General features: G+C 45.9%; 1 protein-coding gene across 2 annotated transcripts in view; it reads right to left on the minus strand.

Annotated features, from left to right (window-relative positions):
- Positions 1-12,251, minus strand: part of SOHLH2 (spermatogenesis and oogenesis specific basic helix-loop-helix 2) — a 153,212-nt gene that overhangs the window by 96,562 nt on the left and 44,399 nt on the right. The gene's annotated exons all lie outside the window — the stretch shown is intronic.

Raw genomic sequence — 12,251 nt, forward strand, 5'->3', positions numbered from 1 at the left:
ACATAAACCACATCAATACAACTTATGAACTTTTGCTAGATATGCAAATTCCCTCTTGTCCTTATTTTAGAATCTGGAATAAACATTTTCTTTATTTGTTGGGCTCTCCTAGTATCCCTGTATGCGATTAAACAGTTAGAAATTTGTCACAAGACAGCCACCTCAAACTGGGCAGACAATAGTGCCATAGGCACCCTACAATTCCATGCTATCAGGCAGCAGCTGCCTTTGAGACTAATTAAATCTGTAACATATACCTACTTCAATTATGAACTGCATCATATTTTGCTAATTTGTCTCAGTGGAAATGGACAGCGGCACAGAGTCTGCTTTCTAAGCATTGTATTTTTCTGTAAATCTCTAACATTGTTCTTTCCTCTTCCACTGCAAGTTTAGTGCCACTTCCTTCCCATTTGATTTTTCCCCTATCCTAGCCTTGGCATAGTATTCACCCACAATGCAGAAGGCTGATGCACAACAAGGTTCTCACCTTTTCTAATAAGGCCAGATGTCCTATATCCAAATAAAAGACTGGTTTAATTCCTGAATCAATTTAATTTCTTTAAAATATTCCTCTTGGGCTAAAGGCTGTCAGTTCATTTATATTGGATTCTTTGCTCATTTGTTCCAATTATTCCAATTTCCTGACAAATCCAAAAAAGTACCTTTATAATTTTATTTAGTAGGCTTTAAATTATTATTAAAAATGTTTTAGTGCTCTGTATCTATAAAAATACACCAAAAAATAAATGGAACATATATATTTTGAAGGCTATAATATCCAGAGTTATACCATTGGCTTTACAAGTGACAAGAGTTCACATAAATACTGTATAAGACAGTATCAGAGATGTGAAGCAGAAAATTTTCCATGCCTAAAAATTGTTTCATAAAATTAATTAGTAACAATTAATGGATGCCAAGGCAGTATTAGGCATGTTTGGTAATTACAAGCTTTGAATTTGTTTTAGCATAACATTTAAGTCTTTATTGATTTTTCTCCCCAAATACTTGGTGACTAAAATGATAAAGGGGATGGAATGATTCCCCTATGAAGAAAGGGCTAAAGAAGTTAGGGCTCTTCAGCTTGGAGAAATATAATAGGGGTCTATAAAATAATGAGTGGCATAGAATGGAATGGGTAAATACAAATCAGTTCTTTACTCTTTTAAAAAAAAAAAAAAAAAGCATATTTGCTTACAGTAAATGGTATTCTCCGTAGACAACAGGATGATTTAGCCATGACACATAGGTAATGTCATCAGATGACACTCTACTGAGCAAGCATGGGAGTTCCTACACGAGCACTGCCTCGCGAGCCTCCTCAGTTCATTCATAGCTTAGCTTTAGTTAAATAGTCTAATCTCCAGGGAGGCAGATGAGTATTTAGCATACTCAGCCTGCTGCCTACAGAGAACACATTTTATGGTAAGAAAACATGCTTTTCTCCATCAATAAGCAGGGCTGAATTAGCCATGACATGTGGGAGTCCCAAGCTGAGGATTGCACTGGTGAAGCACACTGAAAAGAGTGGACTAATCAAAGAACAGATTACTGGCATTAGTAGCATGGGATCTACTTAGTGTTTGGGTACTTGCCAGGTACTTGTAGCCTGGACTGGCCACTGTTGGAAACAGGATGCTGGGCTTGATGGACCCTTGGTCTGACCAAGTATGGCAATTTCTTATGTTCTTAAAACTGCTTTTTTAAAGTTACTGTCAGTTCTTGAGAGAGATTGTCCAAACAGCAGTAGGACGTGAAGGCATGCACATATGACCAAGCTGCGGGTTTTTTGTTTTTTTTTTACACATCTTCAATAGAAACAGCTCTCAGATCATTTATAGTAGTCATGGCTCTGACTTGATGAGCCTTGAAGGAGTCTGTGTCCTGAAGACGAGCTAGAGCATAATAGTGCGCAATACAGTCCGCCAATGCCTTGGAAATGGTATGTTTAGCAATTGCTATTCCCAGCCTATTAGGATCATAAGACTGGAACAGACGAGAAGCTTGATGGCGAGGCTGTGTTCTCATTAAGTAGAAGGCCAAGGCCCTTCTATAGTCCACTCGTGAAGGTCTTTTTCTCCCCTTAAGTGCTTGAGGTCTTGGAAAGAACATGGGTAAGACAACTGATTGGTCAATGTGAAAAACAGAAACTACTTTGGGAAGAAATTCCAGATTGATGCAGAGCACTATTCTATTGTGGAAGAACTAAAAATATGGAGAATAAGAAACCAGGGCCTGAAGTTCCGTAACTCATATAGCTGATGTGATATCTATGAGAAATACTACTTCCCATGTGAGGAACTTCAATAAAGCCAATTCCACAGGCTCAAATGGAGACTTCATGAGTTGTGCCAGGACAACATAGAGGTCCCATGGGATGATGGTTTCAAAATGGATGATTTATTGTTCAAATGTCTTTCCATAAACTTGGAGACCAGGAAATTAATAGAAGACAGATTTGTTATCAATATATACAATATATATGTGATATGCAGCACAAGAGAACAGAGCAGCACTTATTGGCAATAAGTGCTGCTCTCCCATGCCCCCTACTGGTGGGAGGACATCTTGCAGGCCAGGAACAAAAGAGGAAAGGTGAATGCAGCCACGGCACACCGGTTGGTAAATGCTGCTGTAGCTTTAGAGCTTTAACATTCTACTGAGCATGCTTGGGAGTTCTTGGGAGTTCTCACATGAGCATTGCTTCATGTGCTTTCCTTAATTTCTTTTTGTCTGTGCTGCTGCACAGATGTGTATTCTTTCTTAACCATTTTCAGTTTTTTCACTTATTTTTACTTTGATGCCACAGCACTCTTCAGTGCTGGAAAAAAAAATTGAGTTTGTGAACTCCACAGGTCCTCTTGTCTGCTACTTCTCCTCTTGGGTGTTCAAGTTGAGCATGGCTATTCTTGCTCCCCCTCTGATGTATCCATCTGGGGTCTAGCAGGTGTAATGCAGGGCTCTGTTTTGCATTCCCTGGCCTCATTCCCTGCTGGGGACTAGAAGTACTGGCCTCTGGCTCCCAAGCTCCTGTAGTTGTTGCAGCATCCAGCTCTGTCAAGGCACATTCTGGCAATAACTCAGTAGTCCGTATTTGTTGTTGGATCATGGGCATGTGAGGGGGGAAAACAACCCAGGCCAGGAAAGGTTCATAGCCTGCCCTGGATGAATGGCTGCCGGCACAGCAGAAATCTAGTGCCACTGAAATTTGATGCCTTTGAATACACCTTGGTTTTCAGAGCATTGATATCCCAGTTTGGTATCTTTCTTTCTTGATTGTTGCACCATTCTTCCCTTATCCTAGACTAGCTATTCTGATGGGGAATGTTCAGGGACAGCAACTAAGTCTATGGTTGGAAACCATCTAGTTTCCATGGGTCAGCTTGGAGAAGACATGGCTCAGGGGGGGATATGATAGAGATGTTTAAAATCATGAGAGGTCTAGAACGTTTTAATGTGAATCAGTTATTTATTCTTTCGGATAATAGAAAGACTAGGGGGCACTCCTTGAAGTTAGCATGTGGCACATTTAAAACTAATTGGAGAAAGTTCGTTTTCACTCAACGCACAATTAAACTCTGGAATTTGTTGCTAGAGGATGTGGTTAATGCAGTTAGTGTAGCTGGGTTTAAAAAAGGATTGGATAAGTTCTTGGAGGAGAAGTCCATTACCTGCTATTAATTAAGTTGACTTAGAGAATAGCCACTGCTATTATTAGCAACAGTAGCATGGGATAGACTTAGTTTTTGGGTACTTGGCCACTGTTGGAAATAGGATGCTGGGCTTGATGGACCCTTGGTGTGACCCAGTATGACATGTTCTTATGTTCTTAAAGAAGCTGCCTGGAGCTCCCTAGGAGGGTCCTATCTGACTCTTCACTTGATCCAGTGGAGCACTCAGGCCTTCTAGAAACCCCCTCAGGCTCCAAAATCTCTTGTCAAGATGGGCAAGATGTTCAAAGTGTATTTGGTTCTCCTTTAGACCCTGGAATCCTCCCTCTGAGACAGTGGCCATCTCATTCCTCTAGTTTTAAGACCTGCAAAGTGAAGTATAAGATATCTGTGCCACTCTGTGTTCAAGAAACTGAACTTAGACTGTTGGTCAACTTTGGAAAGAAGTTTTCCCAGGGGTCTATGCGGAGTGCCCACAGTGTAGCCTATGGCCTCTATATAGTTTAGTATTGGCGGCAAAGCTGAATATGTTGGTACTCTCCTGGTAGGAGAACAGAAAGGATATCGTCAGGCTCTCCTGAATACAGAAGGGTGCCAGCACTTCTCATTCATTCAGCATATGAGTTCTCTAAATGGCTGCTAGATCCTTGGCAGCAACCATTTGGAGTGAGCTGCATGTCCTGACTCAATCTGTGGAGAGCATTCCTAGGAAACTGATGAATCTTATCAGTATGGGGGACATCTCTCCTGTGCTCAAAGTAAGGATATGGTGTCCCATGTCAATTCAGTCCTTCCCAGAAGCGGTAGAATAGCTGCTTAAACTGAGGTGTCAGTTCCCCTCTATCAGTGGCTTGCCTTTCAGCAATGCACCTTCCACTCTTTCTAACATGGCAGAGCTTTGCCTCCTCTGCCACGGCAACAGTTTTTCAACAGACTCAACCCATAACTGGGTCTTACTTTTGAAGACCATATATTCCCATGTTATGCACCCTCCAGTCGGGGGTTGAATCCAGCTAGTTTTGAATGAATGAAAGGAGAACTCCAAGGACTACTGGTTCTCAGGATTATGAATGCTGGGTTACCGTTTTGCACTTCTCCCATTCCCTGTTCTGCTCTCGGCATTGTCTTCAATCCAGATCCTTCTCATACACCTTAGCTATGCTTGGAGGTGGAATTGTTACTTCGCCAGCAGATAATAGAACCACACCCACCACAGGAGCATAGCCAAGGTTTCTATTTATATGTCATGTCCTTATACCGAAAAAGTTGGGAGGCTTGAGCAAAATCATTCTGCAGGAGAAGTTCAAGATTAATACTTTCCATACAATACTTCCCTTCCTTCAGTGGGAGGGGATTGGATGTGTACCCTGGACCTCAAAAGATGCTTATGTCCACAGCCCCAAGGATCTTCCCAGAGTACTTGGTGGTAATAGTGGTGTTTCCATGTAACCAGGGCATTTGTGACATCTCTGGGCAACAGGCTCGTTATGGCCGAGGTCAGAATGATCAACCTCCTCCAGTCTCTGAGGTTTCTCGTCAACTGTCAACCCAATCTTGTGCCAACTCAGGGATTTGAGTTTATCAAAGTATGGATAGACTCCTTGGAGGAGAGGGTGTTCCCTCTAGCCAAAAGGGATCTCCAGCTCAAATCCTTAGTTGTCATCTTGTTGCAGCACCTGTGAGCATCTGCCCATGCCATCATGGTGGTGCTGGGCCACTGATTGCAGCAGTCCATGTGGTGCCCCTTCCATGTTTCAACATGAGACCTCTCCCATGGGGCCTTCATTTCCAATGGGATCAGTTAACTTGATACCAATCTCCATAACCAAAGCGAAGAAGTTTTCCCTTCGCTAGTGGATGAACCTGGAGGTTTTCGAGATGAGATCCCCAATACAGCCATTGCCTTACCAAATAACAGCAGGCCTCTACATCTGAGGGTGGATTGCACATTCTGGCTCAATGCGCATTCAAGAAGCATAGTCCAAAGTGGAGCATCAACTTTATATCAATTTGTTAGAATTGAGATCTATTTGGAATGCTCTGAGTCTTCTCCTGTGCTGTCCCCAGGATGAGAATTTTTGATCAATGTTCCTTCAAATTTTTAAAATTTGTGTGCAAAATGTTTTTTAGTGCAACTTTTTATAAACCAAGTTCAAATTTGTGCAGTATAAGCCAGTATAATGCAAATAATATCAGGATTTCTTGTCCACAGTTTGTTTTGCTGTGTGCCTGACCTCTGTGCAAAGGCACATGTGCACAGCTTAGAGGGAACAGAAAATCTAATGGCCATGTTCTGTGTCAGTAAGCAAGAGGGAACAAGGTCCTGGACCCTTTGCCAAGAGGCCCAATCAATTTGGAAGTAGGCAATCGACCACAGTACATTACTATAACCAACTTACCTGCCAGGGACCATAAATTCATTAGCAGATTGTTTTAGCCGAGTCTTCCTTTCTTATGAATGGATGGTAAATCAGTCAATGGTGAATAACTTCCAACCTCGGAGGAGATCCCTCGATTGACCTATTCGCCACAAAAAAACAGGAAAGTTCTATCGGCCTGAGAAGTCTATGACTTGGCTCCAGATGTTGTCTTGATTCCCTGGGATATGAGGCTTTTCCATGCGTTCTTGCTACTACCATTGGTGGACAGAACATTTCAGAAAGGACAGAGCTAAACTCATACTCATTGCACCAATCTGGCCCAGAAAACCACGTTTTCATATCTCATCTCATCAGATTATTGATCCAACTTCCAATTTGCCTGAGAGAAGATCCATCACTGCTAACAGAGGATGGACATGTTTCATCCGAACTTGCTGGCCCTCAACCTTTCAACGTGGATGTTGAACGCTTAGTAATATCTTTATTAGCATTTCCCAGAGAGACAAAAGATGTATTAATCTCAGCCAGAAAACCTTTGACCAGAAGGGCATCTACATTTAGATGGAAGTATTTTTACTTAATGATGTAAAACAAATTCTCTGAATCTGTTCTCTTGTGATCCCAGATTGTTCTCTTGTGCTGCATATCACATGCCAGCTGCTCCTGCTTTCCCCTCTGCTGGTTCTCCCCTGCAACAAAAACTGCATGAGGCTCTGTAGGCTTGTGAGACTTGCTGGCCTCATGCAGTTCAGATTGCAGAGGGATGCTGGCAAAGGAGGAAGAAGCAAAACTTGATAAGCCTGCTCCCAGACTTTTGCTGTTCAAAGATTAGGGGTGGAGTGAGGAAAGGGACAGATAAATGTGTCACACGGTGTGTGGAGAGAGAGAAGGGAAGGTGATGCCAAGGGTTGGGAGAGAAGAGTAGAGGGAGAGGGAAGATGATGATTCAAGAAGGTGGGAAGGAAAGGTGGAAGGAGAGGGAAGGTGATAATGATGCCAGGGAGTGAGGGAGAGGGCAAGTGATGCCAGGGGGTAAAGAGAAAAGGAAGAGAAATGGAAGAGAAGGTGATTGGCATGGGAAGTGGAAGGAGAGAGAGAGAGAAAGGGAAATCGATGCAAGGGGGTGAGGGAGAGTGGTAGAGGCAGAGAGATACCGTCATTGGGAGAGAGGGAAGGTGATGATAATGCGAAGGGGTGAGGAAGAGGTGGTAGAAGGTAGTGATGATGCCTGGGGAGGGATAGAGAGAGAGGGAAAATGATTATGATGCAAGGCTGGAGAAAGAGATGGTGGGAGAGGGAAGGTAATGATGCCAGGAGGTGAGGGAGAGAGACAGAAGGAAAGGGAAGGTGGTGATAATGATTCCAGGGGTAAGGAGGTGGAAAGAGAAGGCTTCCGTGAAGCAATCAAGACACGGGAAACTGGCTCAGAAAGGTTAAGTGGTTGAAGGATTAACCTTTCAACATCCATGCCGTCAGGGACAAGGCTTGAACATTGGGATGTCGTAGGCACCCGTCGTTTTGAGTGATCAGAACCGGGTCCTTTCCCACTGGAATGTGCCCTAGAATGGAGAGATCCTGCACTATTGGAAACCACACTTGGCGTGGCCAGTGAGGTGCTATCAGGATCATGGTTCCCTTGTCCTGACGTAACTTCACGAGAGTCTTAGAGAAGAGGAAGTGGAGGGAATGCGTAAAGCAGACCGATTGCCCAAGAAAGGGAGAATGTGTCTCTGGGTTGAGAGTGTTTGCTGCGAATGAGAGAGCAGTAGTTCTCCACTTTGCGATTCTGTGGGGATGCAAAGAAATCTATCCGAGAATATCCCCACTGTTGGAAGATGGAGTTCACTACCAAAGGGTTGAGAGACCACTTGTGCGGTTGAAAGGCGCGACTCAGCTTGTCTGCCAACACATTGTCCACTCCTGGTAACCAGGTGGCCCTGAGGTACATCGAATGGGAGAGAGCTTCCTCCCAAATCTGCGCAGCTTCCTGACACAGAAGGAAGGAGCCTGTGCCTCCCTGTTTGTTGATGTACCACATCGCCACCTGGTTGTCCGTCTGAATCAGGATGACTTGATTTGAGAGGCAAACCTGAAAGGCCCTGAGAGCATATCTGATTGCTCGAAGTTCCAGGAAATTTATTTGGTGGTTGGCTTCCTCTGGAGACCAAGAGCCTTGTGTCTGCAGATTGGCTACATGGGCTCCCCACCCAAGGTCAGAAGCGTCGGTGGTGAGAATAACTTGAGGATTTGGAGGCTGGAAGGGCAATCCCTGGAGGAGAATGGTCTGATTTTTCCACCAGGCGAGAGACAGAGTGAGTCGGTTATGCGGACAATGGCTGACAGAGGCTGAATAGCTTGAGTCCATTGAGACCTCAGAGTTCAGTGCGTGAGTCTCATGGCCAAGCGGGCCATTGGTGTGACATGGACTGAGGACGCCATGTGTCAGAGGAGGACAAGAAATTGGCATGCAGTCGCGGAGTGCTGAGACTGCAGCTGGTGAGCAAGGGACGCAAGAGTCAGAGCTCCTTGTCGAGGTAGGAAAGCCTTTGTCTGTAAGGTGTCCATGTCTGCCCCAATGAATGATAAGGTTTGAGATGGGACTAAGTAGGATTTGTCGTAATTGACGAGAATTCCTAGTGAAATTAGAGTGTGTAAAGTTAGATTGAGGGACGACAGAGCAGATTGCTGAGTGGGAGCCCTGATTAATCAATCGTCCAGGTAGGGGTAAACGTGAACACCTTGGGTTCTGAGGAAGGCTGCGACAACTAAGAGGCATTTTGTGAAGACTCGTGGCGCAGACACTAGGCCGAATGGGAGCACTAGATATTGATAGTGCTTGGGGCCTACTAGAAACCTCAGGTACTTGCGATGAGCTGGAGTTATCGCAATGTGGGTGTACGCATCCTGGAGGTCCAGAGAGCAGAGCCAGTCTCCTCTTTGTAGAAGAGGTAGAAGTGATCCCAAGGTGACCATCTTGAACTTTTCTCATTGAAGGTACTTGTTGAGTGCCTGTAGGTCTAGAATAGGACGGACACCTCCCGATTTTTGGAGGATTAAGCAGTACCGGGTATAGAACCTTAGGCCTTGCTGAGAGTATGGAACTGGTTCTATTGCTCTTGACTGGAGAAGGAGGGAAACCTCTTGATCCAGAAGAATGGAGTGGTCGGACGTTCTCCACGTCTGTAGAGGTGGGGAGTGCGGTGGCAGGGCGAGAAAGTTCAGATGGTAACCCTGAGCAATGATTGCCAATACCCATTGGTCAGATGTGATTGGATGCCACATGTTGTGGAAGTGGCACAATCGACCTCCCACTGGTATGTGCGACAGAGGAATGTGGCTGCTGCTCTCTAAGTGCAAATCAAAAACCTGAAGCAGGTCCTGATTGAGGAGCTGCTTGTGGTTTTTGTTTCCAGGCTTGACGAGACTGCGGTTTTTGATAAGGTCTCGTGGCACGGGATCTGGATGGTGGCAGGTAAGACTTCTTCGGACGGAAGAATGAATTCTTAGAGTCCTTCCTGAAGGGCTGTTTTGAGGAGATGTCAGAAGGCATCAAAGAGAGCTGTCTTAGGGTCTCATGATGGTCTTTTAATTCTGCTACCGTCCGTTGAATCTGCTCGCCAAACAGATTATCTCCGACCAAGGCAGGTCAGATAACTGGTCTTGTACTTCCAGGCAAAGGTCAGAAGACTTGAGCCAGGCCCACCGCCTCGCCGAGATGGCAGCTGCAAACACTCTTGTAGCAGTGTCAAAAATGTCAGAAGTTCTAATCTCATGCTTGCCTGCCTCAAAACCCTTGATGACTAGGGTTTGTAATTGTTCTTGAAATTGTTGAGGCAGGGAGTCTGAGAAGTCCTGTATCTGCTTAAAAATGACCCTGTTATATTGGGTCATATAAAGCTGATAGGCGGCAATTTGGGAGATGAGCATGGCCCCTTGGAATACTCAGCGACCAATGTTGTCTAGGAACTTCTGTTCCATTCCTTTCCAGGAGGAACAGATGAGTGAGGCTTTGACCTCTTTTGTGCAGACTCTACAACGACCGAGTGGTAATCAAGCTGAGATTTTTGGAAACCTGGGGCTGACTATACCAGATAGGTGTTGTCAGCTTTCCTATGTACTGAAGCAACTGATCCAGGATGTTCCCAGTTCTTCTTGAGAAGATCGAGAAGGAACTAATGGATTGGTACAGATGTGATTACCTTGGGGGCATCCAGAAATTGGAGCAATTCCATCATCTGGTGCCTATTATCTTGTTCGGTCTGCAATTGGAAGGGGACCAATTCAGACATTTCCTTCACAAAGTTTATAAAGGAGAGGTCCTCTGGAGGAGAACGCTTCCTACTCTTAGTGGGTGAAGGTGGTGAAAGTAAATCATCTGTGTCTGATGAAGTGTCATCACCCCAGGTGTCGTAAGGATCAGCAGCTGCTCCTATAGGAACAAGAGGGGGACAGGGTGGCTTGTAGACCTGAAGGTCCCGGTCTAGGCTCAAAGGGAATCTGAGGAATTATTGGAGATACCGATGTTGGCATCGAAGGCACTGGTGCGGGAATCGAGGGCATCGATGGATGACTCTGTGGCGACGGACGTATCGGCACCGATGGATGGGTCGGTGGCGAGGGACGAATCGGCATCGATGGCTGAGGTAGAACTCCTGATGGAGGTAAGTGAAACGATGTTTCTCCTCCCGATGATGCAGTCAATGGAGAGAGCATTGGAGCCATCAGAGGAAAAGCACTCATAAGCATTTCCATCCTGGATAGCAGCAGTGCCAGCGCTGCTGGAATTGGGTCAATGATAGGTTCCACAGACGGTGTCGGAGGAACCTGAAGACGTTGCATCGCCTTGTCGATTGCCTCCTGAACCATCCGGTCCAGTTCTTCTCGGAGACCTGGAGCAAGCAGCCCCGGCTCTGGAACAGAAGAAGGAGGCAAAGGCATAGCCGGAGAGACCAACATTAAAGGCGGAGTCGCAGCTCCCGATCCACCGATCGGATGAGGGTTGCCTTGGGAATTCGGTCACAGGAATGGTCGGTGCCTTTCCTGGACGGGGTCTCTTCGACAGCGGCTCAGACAATGGCGAGGTCGAAGATTTCGCTCCCTCGATGGTCCGAGTCTTACGGTGTCGATGGCGATGTTTCTCCCTGCAATCCCCTCGATCCTGAGGGGGAGTGGAGGTCGTCGATGGCGGTCGATGCTGGCGCGAAGTTGATGGTGCCGGTTCCGACGACGTCCATGAAATGGACGGAGTCGGGGTTTGAGCACGGAAGAGGAGTTCCATCTTCTCTATTCTGGCCTTGCGACATTTGGTGCAGGTCAAGATATCGTGCTCACATCCTAGACACATTACACAGACTTTATGGGGGTCTGTGACAGACATGGTGCGGGTACAGTCCGGGCACCGACGAAACCCCGACACTATGGCCATTGAAAAAAAAATCGAGCCATGGTACGGTCGACGGCCAGTAGGCCATGAGGGCCAAATTCGATGGTAATCGACGGAAAAACAGGTAAAAACTTACCGAAATACCACGGACTGGGAAAAGTTAGAGGGGGGACCCCTGTGGGGCAATTAACTATTAGTAATTCCATGAGGAAAATTCCTGTCAGGAATCTCTTCAGAGCTCCTTTACCGCAAAGCTACTGCTGCGCGGAAAAAAGAAGACTGAAGGGGGACCCCTGCTGGCTGCAGGGTTAGTGCCATGCTGGGCATGCCCAGTAGGGGCCAGTCAAAGTTCTGGAAACTTTGACAGAAGTTTTCCTAGATTGGGCTCCATCCTGATGATGTCACCCATATGTGAGGACTACCCATCCTGCTTGTCCTGTGAGAACCGTTGCATCCATTTTCATAGGGGGAAACCCGATTCGTCCATTAGTTACATTCGGTATTCATTTTCCATTAAAGTTGGAAAAACAACAAAAAACACAAAAACAAACATCCCAACCCTTTAAATTTAATTAACTACAACCCCCCACCCTCCTGACCCCCCCAAGACTTGCCAAAAGTCCCTGGTGGTCCAGCGGAGGTCCGGGAGCGATCTCCGCACTCGGGCAGGTAGGAGCACAAGATGGCGCCGGCCATCCATTGCGCCTACCATATGACAGGGGCCGACCAATGGCACTGGTAGCCCCTGTGACATAATAAGGGCAAAGGTTTTCGGTGCCATTTTGAATACTGGCAGCCGATGGCCCGAGTGCA

The sequence above is a fragment of the Rhinatrema bivittatum genome, chromosome 5 (assembly GCF_901001135.1).
Source record: "Rhinatrema bivittatum chromosome 5, aRhiBiv1.1, whole genome shotgun sequence".
In the NCBI taxonomy this organism is placed as follows: Eukaryota; Metazoa; Chordata; class Amphibia; order Gymnophiona; family Rhinatrematidae; genus Rhinatrema; species Rhinatrema bivittatum.